Genomic DNA, 12,284 nt, shown 5'->3' with positions numbered 1-12,284 from the left:
TACCCAAGGCAATCTGCATATTCAGTGCAATACCTATTAAATTACCAATGGCATTTTTCATAGAACTAGAACAAAAAATTTTGAAATTTGTAGGGAAACACAAAAGACCCCTTAATAGCCAAAGCAATCCTGATAAAGAAAAATGGAGCTGGAGAAATCAGGCTCCCCAACTTCAGACTATTCCATAAAGCTACAGTCTTCAAAATAGCATGCTACTGGCACAAAAACAGAAATAAAGATCAGTGGAACAGGATAGAAAGCCCAGAATTAAACCCATGCACCTATGGTCAACTAGTCTCTGACAAAGAAGGAAAGAATATACAATGGGGAAAAAAACAGTCTCTCTAATATGTGGTGCTGGGAAAACTGGACAGCTTTATGCAAAAGAATATAATTAGAACAATCTCTAACACCATCCAAAAATAAACTCAAAATGTATTAAAGAACTAAATATAAGACCAGATACTAAAAAATTCTTCGAGGAAAACCTAGGCAGAACACTCTCTGACATAAATCGCAGCAATATCTTCTCAGAGCCCACCACCTAGAGTAATAAAAATAAAACAAAAATAAACAAATGAGACCTAATTAAACTTAGAAGTTCTGCACGGCAAAAGAAACCATAAACAAAATGAAAAGACAGCCAACAAAATGAGAGAAAATATTTGCAAATGAAGCAACTGATAAGGAATTAATCTCCAAAATATATAAATGACTCAGATAACTCAATATCAAAAAAGCAAACAACCCAATAAAAAAAATGGGTAGAAGATTGAAATAAATATTTCTTCACAGAAGACATGTAGATGGCCTGTAGGCACATGAAAAAATGTTCAACATTGCTAAATGTTACAGAGATGCAAATCAAAACTAAAATGAAATGTTACCTTACACCAGCCAGATTGGCCTTCATTAAAAAGCCTACAAACAATAAATGTTGGAGGTGGTGCAGAGAAAAGGGAGCCCTCTTACACTGTTGATGTTAATATAAATTGGTACAACCACTATGAAAACAGTATGGAGTTTCCTTAGAAAACTAAAAACAGAATTACCATATGATCCAGAAATCCCATTCCTGAGCATCTATCTGGAGAAAAGCAAAATCCAAAAAGATACATGCTCCCCAATATTCATAGCATCACTATTTACAATAGCCAAGACATGGAAGCAGCCTAAATGTCCACCAACAGAGGAATGAATAAAGAAGATGTGTGAAAATAGAACACTATCTAACACCATACACAAAAATAAACTCCAGGATTGAAGACTGAAATATATAGGCCAGATACTATAAAACTCCTAGAGGAAAACAGGCAGAACGCTCTTTGGCATAAATCACAGCAACATCTTGTTTGATCTACCTCCTAGAATAATGACAGTAAAGACAGAAATTAAACCAGCGGGACCTAATTAAACTCAAAAGCTTTTGCACAGCAAAGGAAAACTATTAAATAACAAAAAGACAACTCATAGAATGGGAGAAAATCTTTACAAATGATGCAGCAGACAAGGGCTTAATATCCAAAATATACAAACAACTCATATAACTAAAAAAAAAAAAAATTAAATAATGGGCAGAAGACCTAAATAGATAATCCTCCAGAGAAGACATACAGAGGTCAACAGGCACATGAAAAAATGTTCAGCATCACTTATTATTAGAGAAACAAAAATCAAAACTACAATGAGGTACCAAGCTTACACCAGTCAGAATGGCTGTCATTGACAAGTCAACATATAACAAATGCTGGAGAGGGTGTAAAGAAAAGGGAACCCTCCTCCACTGTTGGTGGAAATGTAAATTGGTACAACCATTATGGAAAACCGTATGGAGGTACCTCAGAAAACTAATTATAGACCTACAATATGATCCAGTAATCCAGCTCCTGGGCATATATCTGGACAAAACTTTCACTGAAAAAGATGCATGCACCCCTGTGTTCATTGCAGCACTATTCACAATAGCCAAGATATGGAAACAAGCTAAATGTCCATTGACAGATGAGTGGATTAAGAAGATGTGGTACATATGTACAATGGAATGCTACTCCACCGTAAAAATATAAACTAATGCTATTTGCAGCAACATGGATGGAAGTAGAGATTCTCATACTAAGTGAAGTAAGCTGGAAAAAAAAAAGATGAATACCATATGATATCACTTATATATGGAATCTAAAATATGGCACAGATGATCCTCTCTACAAAAGAGAAACAGATCACAGCTGAGGAGAGCAGATTATGGTTCCTAGAGGGGAGTGGGAGGAAGGGGGATGGATGGGCAGTTCAGGGTTTGGGGATGCAAACTGTTATGTTTGGAATGCATGGGCAGTGGGACCCTACTATACAGCACAGGGAACTGTGCGTGATTGGATCACTTTGCTGTAGAGCAGAAATTGAAGAAACATTGTAAATTGACTCTATAATTAAGAAAAAGATATACATCTATACAGTGGAATATTACTCACCTTAAAAAGAATGAAGAAATGCCATTTGCAGCAACATGGATAGATGTAGAAATTATCGTACTATGTGCAGTTAGGCAATGAAAGATAAACATCATATGGTATTCCTTATATGTGGAATCCAAATGAAGGATACAAATGAACTTATTTGTGGAGCAGAAATAGACTCACAGACTGAAAACAAACTTCTGGTATCAAAAGGGACAGGTTGGAGGGGGAGAGATGGACTGAGTGTTTGGGATTGGCGTGTGCACACTGTGGTATGTGTAATGACTGGCCAGCTGGGACCTCCTGTATATAGCACAGAGAACTCTACCCAGTATTCTGTGGTCATCAATGTGGGAAAAAAATCTGAAAGAATGGGTGTGTGTACCTGCACAACTGAATCTCTTTGTGGTACAGCAGAAATGATCACAACACTGTAAATGAGCTCGACTTCTACAGAAGTTTAAAACAAAATTCTGAACCACCAGAATTCTACTTCTCTTGGGGGGTTCCACGTAATATTTGCCAACTTTTAAGGAAAATATAGGGTTATACTTACTTTCCCCAGACAACGGTGCCATTCACTCACCTCCTGAAGGGCTACGATAGGGGATACAAGAAGAAGTGATAAAATAACTTTTGTTACCCAAGCCTCTGCAATATGTGAATATATCTTTTCCTTGTAGCCTAATAAGTTGTCAATGGAAGTAGAAGTGAAATGTATACACACACTGCGGAGGAGAATATGTCTGAGGATAGTAAGATGATGGAGTGGCAAATGTAAAGGTCAAAAGTTAGGAAAGGACTTCAGCAGCCGGGGCATCAGCTGTACAGGAAACCTCAATGAAAATGCAACAGTACAAGCCTAAGAATGATAGAGACGTAATTGGAAATGATAGAAGAAAAGAATACTGCTAATGACCAATCAGAGGGAGGTAACTTTAGAATTCCAAGATAATACGTGCTTCTAAAGGAGATTTGTATGTTTTCCACCTTGAGAAAGTTAAATATTGTATATTTTTAGTGATTTCAAATTGAATTTTCAAGGGTATTTTTTGCATTTTTGCATTTATGTTTTGTAAATAAACTAGAAATTTATTCTTTGACAAGACTTTTTGTTACATTTGAATTGGTTTAATTATTGGTAATAGCCCAAACACATTAAAATCCAATTATATTAAATGGGAGAGATAGTTAAGCTGTATGATACTAGTTTGGGTGTAAAATGATCTCTAATTCTATTGGGAAATGGATAATGGTGATAGTTGTATAACAATGTGAATGTGTTTAATTCCACTGAACTGTACTAAGTGTACTGAGTGTTATGTGTATTTCACGACAATAAAAATAAAATGATCTAAAATAAACTAAAAACTGAATGACTAACAAAATGGTTCTGATATCTCTAGTCCTGATATGTTCCCTTTTATACAGATTTTGACTTTATAGTCACTCCTCATAAAGACAATTTTACCAAAAACAAAACAAAACAACAGAATTCTTACCACCTCAAGAGCTAAAACAAAAATCATTCAATGGTTCAACTTTGGAAAAAAAGATGAAAAAACTAATAAATTAAAAGATGTTAAAACACACTTTATGAAAAATTCAAGTGTGACTTTCAAGTCTAACATGACTGTATATCAAAGATTATACTCAATGTTATAATTCAGGAGGTAGCCAGTAAGATGATAAGACTAATTAAAAGAAGAATTCGAGAACCAAGCCTTTCTATAGTCAGTCAGTCAACAGAATGCTGAAATGAATTGTCTGATAGATACAAAATTGGTTTATGTCCTGTCAGTCCACAAAACAGTAACATTTGAGTTTATAATTTCCACTGGGCAAAAACCTCTAAGTTAACGTGTAACAGTTAACAGTTTTCAGGGCTTGCATAAAATATTAAATACTAAGTCAAGCACAGTGTTTTCTCTTAAATACTTAAATAAGTTTTGGGTGAGCCTGTTTTTTAGACCTAAACATATATGCAAGATTTGTAAGGAGGAAAGTCCGTCCACCTGTTACATTTTGAATTTAGATAAGTTTTTAACAAGAGTAAAGCAAAAGGCAAAGAAAAGTTCCGTAGAGAAGAATTAACATTAGGTTATGAGTTTGAGATTTTTTTTTCCCCTTCATAAATGAACTGAGATACTAATAACAGGGATATTGATTATAAACAGCAACACATCATTTTTGCCAAATGTGAGCACAAATTTTAAGACATTAAGTCAAAGGCAAAGAGCATTCAGTTTGAAATAGCACATATTCAATTCAAGCCCTGGACATAAAATAAGGTTAAAATTAGAAGGATATGGATACTTTACTTTTTTTTGAATGGGTATTACTCAGTAAAACCTTTTTTCTTTAATTATGGAAGTTTCCCTTAGAGGATAGCTCCATATGAAAAATCACTCAATATCAGCCTGACACATCAGGATATAAGGTTCAATGTACAGGGAGCAGAAATCCATGTCTTTAATTTGGTAGTTCCATGTCAGGAAATAATTTTTTTCTCATTTTATATTCTTGTTTTCATTCCACTGAAGATTCATTTTAAATAATTACAATACCAGCCTCAGCAGAGTAAGAGAGTACTGTGTTTTCCTCAATCGGTTTTATAAAATATTTTCAGTACTTTATCCCTGGAACAAAGTATGTCTTTATTCATAGCATCACCGAAACATTTATTTGTCCACAGAAAATTAAGCACAATTTGAAAGCAAAATGAAATTTGAGAATACAAGCTTTAAACAATCATCATTGAAAACTAATTCTTTAATAAAATAAAAAGTCCTATGGTAATTAGCAGCATATATATGTTTATATATATAATGTATATATAATTACAACTGATTTTCATAAGCTTACATAAAATGATTTTAAAATATCAATGTATTTATTTTATAAACATGTATCAAGCTTCTCAGCAGCATTTAATTTGTAACAGAACTATTGCTAGGCATTTACTTATGGATTTGGAAAATGCTTTAGAACAAATTCCTGCTCACATATCATCAGTTACATAAGGGGTCAGATAAAATGTCTGAACTCAAAAGTTTAAGTAATGTATACTTAGTAGTTTCCTCCCTTTGCCCCCAGTCCAACTATCATGTAATTAAATAATAAATACAAAATATATACTTTCATTCACTGTTTTATCTGACTTCCTCCACTTTCTAACTGTAGGTTGTCACCTGTAGGAACTATCTATCCCTCTCATGCTTCCTTTGCCCATATTAACGGTACCAATGAAACGGCACTGGGGATGTTAAATGAGTTAATAAAACATATACAGCACGTAGTAACGAGTTCCGTATGCTGTAATCACACAAAAATGTCAGGTGCTTGTATTATAAGTATAGTTAATAGTAATAATAGTGACGTGTTCTTTCCTAAAGTCTTATATTCATATTGATTGGTCTTATATTCACCTCAATCAAAGACATTGAACTTGTTCTCTTAGTCCGGTTCTTTTGATGAGATTATAGAAATTCAAAGCTGGTGATGATGCAGGGTCAGAAAAGTGAATTAGATTGATTTATTTTTTGGAAGAGGGTGTGCGTGTGTGCATAAACCAGAGCACATATGTATTCTCAATTTATATCACTAGTACCATCTTAACCTTAGTTTTTTTGTCTTTCCTTTGTTAGTTAGAAAAACAAAAACTTTCCTTTAAATTCACTTATCAGTTATATACTCTGAATTGTACATCACACACCAAACGTTTGGTGCTCTGGAAATCCTATGAGGCCTATATCTAACCTAGAACAATTTTTTTTTTATTTATCAAATAAGAATGAACAAATGTAAATTGTGTGCATTTCCTCACTTAAACTGCTGCTATATTTGACACATCTTGTTAGAAAGAAATATTTTGTTACAGAGTGTGTTTCCATTAAACCATCTAAAGGATATATATGTTTGTTTTACTTTTTAAAATAAATATAGTATTGTATTTTAATAAGAATAATCACTAAATCGATTAAGTGCCTACTTTGCAATAACTCCTGAAACTTGTGTATTTTCTAATATCATATTCATTTTACAATAAGTGTCATTTAGAGAGGCATGGAACTTAGTAAAATCCACCTAAAACTAAAAGGTAGAGCAAGGTATTTAAGTCATGTCAGAATGTAACCAAAGCCCAAGAATTTGCCACATTGTATTAAGAATAAACTAATTCTATGAAAAGAAAAAATGTGAAAGAGGAGTTAAATCTACTCTCTAGTGATAAAATGCTCCTTTTTTTTTTTTAGTTACGAAATGTTCCTATTTGGAAATAAAATATTTAAAAGATTTTATTATAAATTTACTTTCCATTCTACTCAATATAAGAAACAAAAATGATGGTTAGTACATCTGTCCCAGAGCTGTTCTGTGATTTTTTTTTTTAATCACAGCTGGGAAAAACATATAAAATATTACCATTGATATTAAACTTCCTCCTTTAAACATTTTGGATGTATCAGTCTACACACTAAGAATAGATTGTTAAAATGGAAAAAATCAAAGAGGATAATACATATTCAGATACTTTTGGGTCAAGTCTAAAAATGATTTTTATGTCTTATTTATCCAATGATATTCCCTTACAGTCACATTGATTCTCCAATAGAAACTAAAATATTTATGGATGGACAATAACTTTCTAGAATTTCAGTTACGTACATCTCAACTTTGAATCCATCCAAAATATAACTGATTATTTCTGGAAAGTATCACAAAGAAAAATTGAATGTGAAGTTGAAAGGATGAAAAAATACAGTCTATCAAAGTTGTAGACACATTATGTTTCTCCCTAGTGTTCTATTGCTTCTATAACAAATTGTCACATACTTGGTGATTTCAAAGTTACGGAAACTTATTATCTTATAGCTCGGTAGGTAGGAAGTCCAGTACAGGTTTCATTCGGTTAAAATCAAGGTGTCGACATAATCACACTCCGTTCTGTAGTCTCTAGGGGAGAATCCATTTCCTTGCATTTTCCAGCTTCTAGACACTGACCACATTTCCTGGCTGGAGTCCCCTTCCTCCATCTTCAAAGCAGCAAGCTTGCATCTCTAGCAACACTCTTCCTTAGATATATCGCTGTCTCGTTCTCCTCTGCTACCTCCCTCTCCCACTGATAAGGACCCTTTTGATTATAGTGGGTCAGCCAGGATAATCCAGGATAGTCTCTCTTAAAGTCAGAAGGTTAGCAATTAATTCCGTCGGCAACCTTTATTCCTTTTGTCATGTAATCTAGCATATACATGAGTTTCATAGTCATCTTTGAGGGCAGCTATTCCTCTGCTTTCCAAGCACCCCTTTGTTTTACTGTATTCTCTTTTAAGTTTAAATTATTTTAAATTGCTGCATTATTTTAGCATCCTCAAGAAACTGTCATGAATATACAATTCACTGGCTTAGCAAACAGAAGTCTCAAAACCCATTCCCCTTGAATGCTCCACTGTGGAGACGCACATAGTTTAAACCTGCTCCCCCAGCCAGAATCCTGGCAAGGAGTAGCTACGTGACATAGTTACAGCTAATCAGTCTACTAAGGGCTTCTAGTTTCCCTTTGCTTTTAAAGGGGTCAGGCCTAGCTGCTCTCATATAATATTTCTTCAAATATACCTTGGTTGCAGATTTAATTCCTGAAGATGGAAAAGCCATGTGGTGTGCAGGAGAAAAAGGCCAAAGCAATTACAGACATGGCAGCTTTGAGATGGATGGCCCACCAAACGAATGACTGAAGCTGCTTATCTCAAGAGGTTTGTTTTGTTTTTTTTTTCCCCCATGTCGGAAGAGTCACCATTTATTTGTTTATGTGACTACTAGTCATTGATCCTGTTGCTTGCAGCTAAGTCGAGTAGTTTGCAATTAGTAGCACCACGTACTCATATCAGATTTACCTTGAAACGCAAGCAGCATTGCAAGACTTTCTGAAAAAATCTTTTTTTATTTTATTTTTTTTGCATTTTAGGGCTGCACGTGCCACATAAGGATGTCTCAGGCTAGGGGTCCGATCAGAACTGCAGTTGCTGGCCCACACCACAACCAGAGAAACATGGATCCGAGCCGTGTGTGGGACCTACACCACAGCTCACTCAATGTCAGATCCTTAACCCACTGAGCAAGGCCAGGGAGCAAACCTGCATCCTCATGGATATCAGCTGGGTTTTTGTTGCCACTGAGCCACAACGGGAACTCCCCAAATGTTCTTAATTACTTTTGATTGTTCCTGTTATTTACAGGAAAACAAATTTTTGGAACAAGTTCTTTTTTTTTTTTTTCTCTTTTTCTTTTTAAGGCCACAACGTGTGGCACATGAAAGTTCCCAGGCTGTATTTGCGACCTACACCACAGCTTGCTGCAACACCTGAACCTTAACCCACTGAGTGAGGCCAGGGATCAAACCCCCATCTTCACAGACACTTTGATGGGTTCTTCACTCGCTGAGCCACAACAGAAGCTCCTGGAAAAAGTTCTAATGTATGTAGAATACTCTCAAAGTAAACACAGAATAACAAAAGAACATAAGAATTTATTTTCTTCTAAATTTCTTAATGTTTTGTGCCAGTTACCAACTTAATATCTTGCCCCTTGAAATCTACCCCTCCTTGCCTGATCTGCAAAAATAGATCTGGCATTTCAAATATACTTTCTTTTGCCAGTTGGAAGTAAATTTTGTCAATAGCTTTGCAGGAGTTAGGGCTTTTCCTCCTGGTTCAAGTGTGCTCACCTGGAAGGCTCTTGCATTACCTTGGCTTCTCAGCTTCTCCAGTGTGGAACACTGGCTCTTGGAACACACACAGCTTCTCCAGCATCAAGGCTCCTATAGTGCATGAGCAATTTCTCTATCACCCAATTCCTGCCGTGTCTAATATCCAGCAGTAGCAGCTGGAAGCAGCATCAGATGAAAGCAGCTTCCCCCAGAATCCCCGAAGAAAAGTCATGCAAAATGTTTCCATGAGACACCTTTCTGTGAACAGCTTTCTGTCACATCCTGAAGAATAGGTTTCCAGCAAGTTCTAGAAGGAAGAGTTCCAGCAAGGTCTACCAGCACCTCATCACAGTGGCATCTCTGCCATTCAGTGAGAAATGGCCCTGGCGTCTGCAACAAAGTTGTAGCTTTCTGTGCTGGCAGGGTGGAGGGTGGGGGCTGTTCCATGGGTGTCCTGTCTCAGCTGCTATTTTCATATTCTTTAGGGTTCTTTCTACATTTTACCAGACTGTCTATTACTAATCTAATTCACACTGTGGTTAAAGCCTGTTTATATTAAATATTCCCTGTTGAGATCACTGGGTCGTTCTATCTCCTGATCAGACCCTAATTCACATTCTATGTGGTACAGTTATATTCAATTACGGTAACATTTAATAAGTACATGTATGTGTATGTTTTTGTGGCCGAGTAGTAGTACATTGTATATACGTACCACAAAATAATGCCATTTACAGCAATGTGGATGAACTAGAGATTCTCAAAGTCAGAAAAAGAAGGACAAATACCATATTATATCACATGTATGTGGAATCTAAAATATGGCACAAATGAACCTCCCTCCTACACAGAAACAGATCACAGACATGGCGAGCAGATTTTGTAGTGGCTGGGAGGGGGGGGGAGGAAGTGGGATGGACGGGGAGTTTGGGATTGTTAGATGCAAACTATTACATTTCGAATGGATGAGGTCCTACTGTATAGCACAGGGAACTGTATCCAGTCTCCTGCAGTGGAACAGGATAGAAGATAATATGAGAAAAAGAATGTCTATGGGTCACTACACTGTACAGCAAAGATTGACACAACACTCTAAATCAACTATACACTAATTTAAAAAAGTAAAAATAAGACATCATTGTAGAATTTACCTTAAAGCAGCTTCTCTCAAAAATGTTTCTTAGAATGTGCCCAAGAAAAATGGGTTTCAAAGTCCAATAGCTTAAACAATTCTTGTTCAGTTAGAGGTGCTTAGTTCCTGTAAGGATATTAATTCTCCTAGAGGTTCTGTTGTAAACATAATCTATTTAATTTTGTGTAAGCCAGCATTTCCTGAACCTAAATGACCTTCAGCACAGTTTATTAAACAAAAACAACTGTAGAAATTCATGAAACATTGGTGTGGGAAACAGTCTTGGAAAATACTTTCCTAAAAATATCACTGTAATTCCCTATTCTGTCAACAACAAAAAGCTTTTGAAGAGCATGGAGCAAAGATCCCTCTGGCATTGTGTGCCAATTTTAGACTCTTCTTTTGCAAATGGTAGGAAATTTCTGACTGTAAGATGGGTTTTTTTCATTTTTCCATAAATGCATTTCTATGCAGAATGGGTCTAATCTGGCATAATATTTAAGTAGATCTTTAAATTGGGTATAGCTGAGGTGGGGGAAGTGAGTTTTTAGTTCATGTTATCGGATACTGATCCTCTCCATGTGTGGTATTGGTCACTTTATTTGTTATGAGACTTGCTTTTGATCAAAAATAAATTTCTAACTGAGGCCTCGTTGGCTTCTCTCTCAGCCAAGGAAGATTTAAATAGAGTTACTTTCTAGCGCTTAATATCTGTGGCTAGCCACTGCTGAGTGAGCTAAGCTGAAAAAATCAACACTAACTGCTGTAAAAGGGAAAGTGACACTGTGTAATGGTGATGTGATCATTCTTTGTTTAGACTAAAACTGCAAAAAAAAAAAAAAAAAAAAAAGCCATTCTTTTCCAAAGCCATAGCTTGATCAGAACAAAATATCCAGTCTCACTGTTCCCTTTATATAGTTTGTGATAATAGACTAAAGACCTCAAACTGATTCTTCAAAAAGAAGAACTACTTTACAATTTTACTAATTAAAAAGACACAGCAAAAATATTTCAAGTTTTTCCCACCTTGGAACTTGAGATGTTTTTATAAAAATTTTGATATCATATTGATGTCTATATCCCCTGGCACATATAGTAATTATTATAAAACTTCTATTCGAATGTTTTCATGGTTTCTTGAAATGCTGGCAACTTCTTTCTTATCAAGTTCATGATAGCAACATTTTTCTTACGTTTTTTTGGTTGTCTGTGTGTACGTAAGTAAATTCGTAGTATAGAGCAAATTGTCAGTAAATGGTAAAGTCAGAAATCATCAGTATAAGTAATAGGGCCTAAGGTATGAAATTAAATGTTCAAACTGGCAATAAACTGGCAACTTCTCTTTATGAAAGCTCTGTGTCTGAATTATTCCCCTCTCGTAGTTTGCTGACACTGGTGCATCTTAATTATACTGCAGGTATGAGAAGTTCTTGGTGCTTCACGGGGGTCCTCTTGACGAGTGTATCACCCTTAACTGCTGTGAGTACTGAAATTGATGGCTTACAACCGTGACCTTCTTAGAAGAATTGCCCTTGGCTGAGGCACCAACTTGCCTGGAAACATCTGGGCCGTTATACCACCCCTTCCCCATTTACTGACCAATAAAAATACACAAAATTCTGTCCCTTGGCCTCAAGGTGGTACAGTTCTGTGGGTTAATTCCCTTTTTCAAGAATATCCCCCATTCCTGCTGCCTTCCACAGCAAAACTAGTTTGTATCCTCGAGCAGATTTTTCCCTGCCTCAACTCAGCTTCCTTCATTGCCTTACAGGATTTTCCCGAAAGGCATTTCTTCAATATATGGTACACATCTGAATCTTTGGCTCGATCTTTACTTCTAGGGAAGTGATGTAAGAAGTGGCCTCTAGGAAGCTGACTCTAGAGTGGGATTATGGAGTCGAAATTATGGTAACCAGCTGGAGTGAAGCCCCCTTCTCAGACGGTAGGTAGAAAATTGAGTCATACATCTATTGTGTAACTGCTATTGTCAAGGCGC

At 35.9% G+C, this 12,284-nt stretch overlaps 1 long non-coding RNA gene across 3 annotated transcripts in view; it reads left to right on the top strand.

Annotated features, from left to right (window-relative positions):
• LOC146403598 (uncharacterized) overlaps positions 1-12,284 on the top strand; it is a 686,469-nt gene that overhangs the window by 647,673 nt on the left and 26,512 nt on the right. For 2 of the 3 annotated variants that reach the window (XR_014845505.1, XR_014845508.1), the window contains 3 exons: positions 8,078-8,203; positions 11,706-11,767; positions 12,130-12,230. This is a non-coding gene — a long non-coding RNA (uncharacterized LOC146403598). Of the gene's footprint in view, positions 1-8,077; positions 8,204-8,415; positions 11,139-11,705; positions 11,768-12,129; positions 12,231-12,284 lie in introns of those variants that run through there. The other variant, XR_014845506.1, reaches the window with a different exon arrangement.

This window comes from Sus scrofa, chromosome 5, assembly GCF_054392235.1.
Source record: "Sus scrofa isolate SSC_HxYL_T2T_F1_AM1 chromosome 5, Sscrofa_HxYL_maternal_Yorkshire_Landrace_v2.0, whole genome shotgun sequence".
In the NCBI taxonomy this organism is placed as follows: domain Eukaryota; kingdom Metazoa; phylum Chordata; class Mammalia; order Artiodactyla; family Suidae; genus Sus; species Sus scrofa.
The sequence above is the reverse complement of the archived record's forward strand: the minus strand, read 5'-3'. Positions and strand labels throughout refer to the sequence as shown.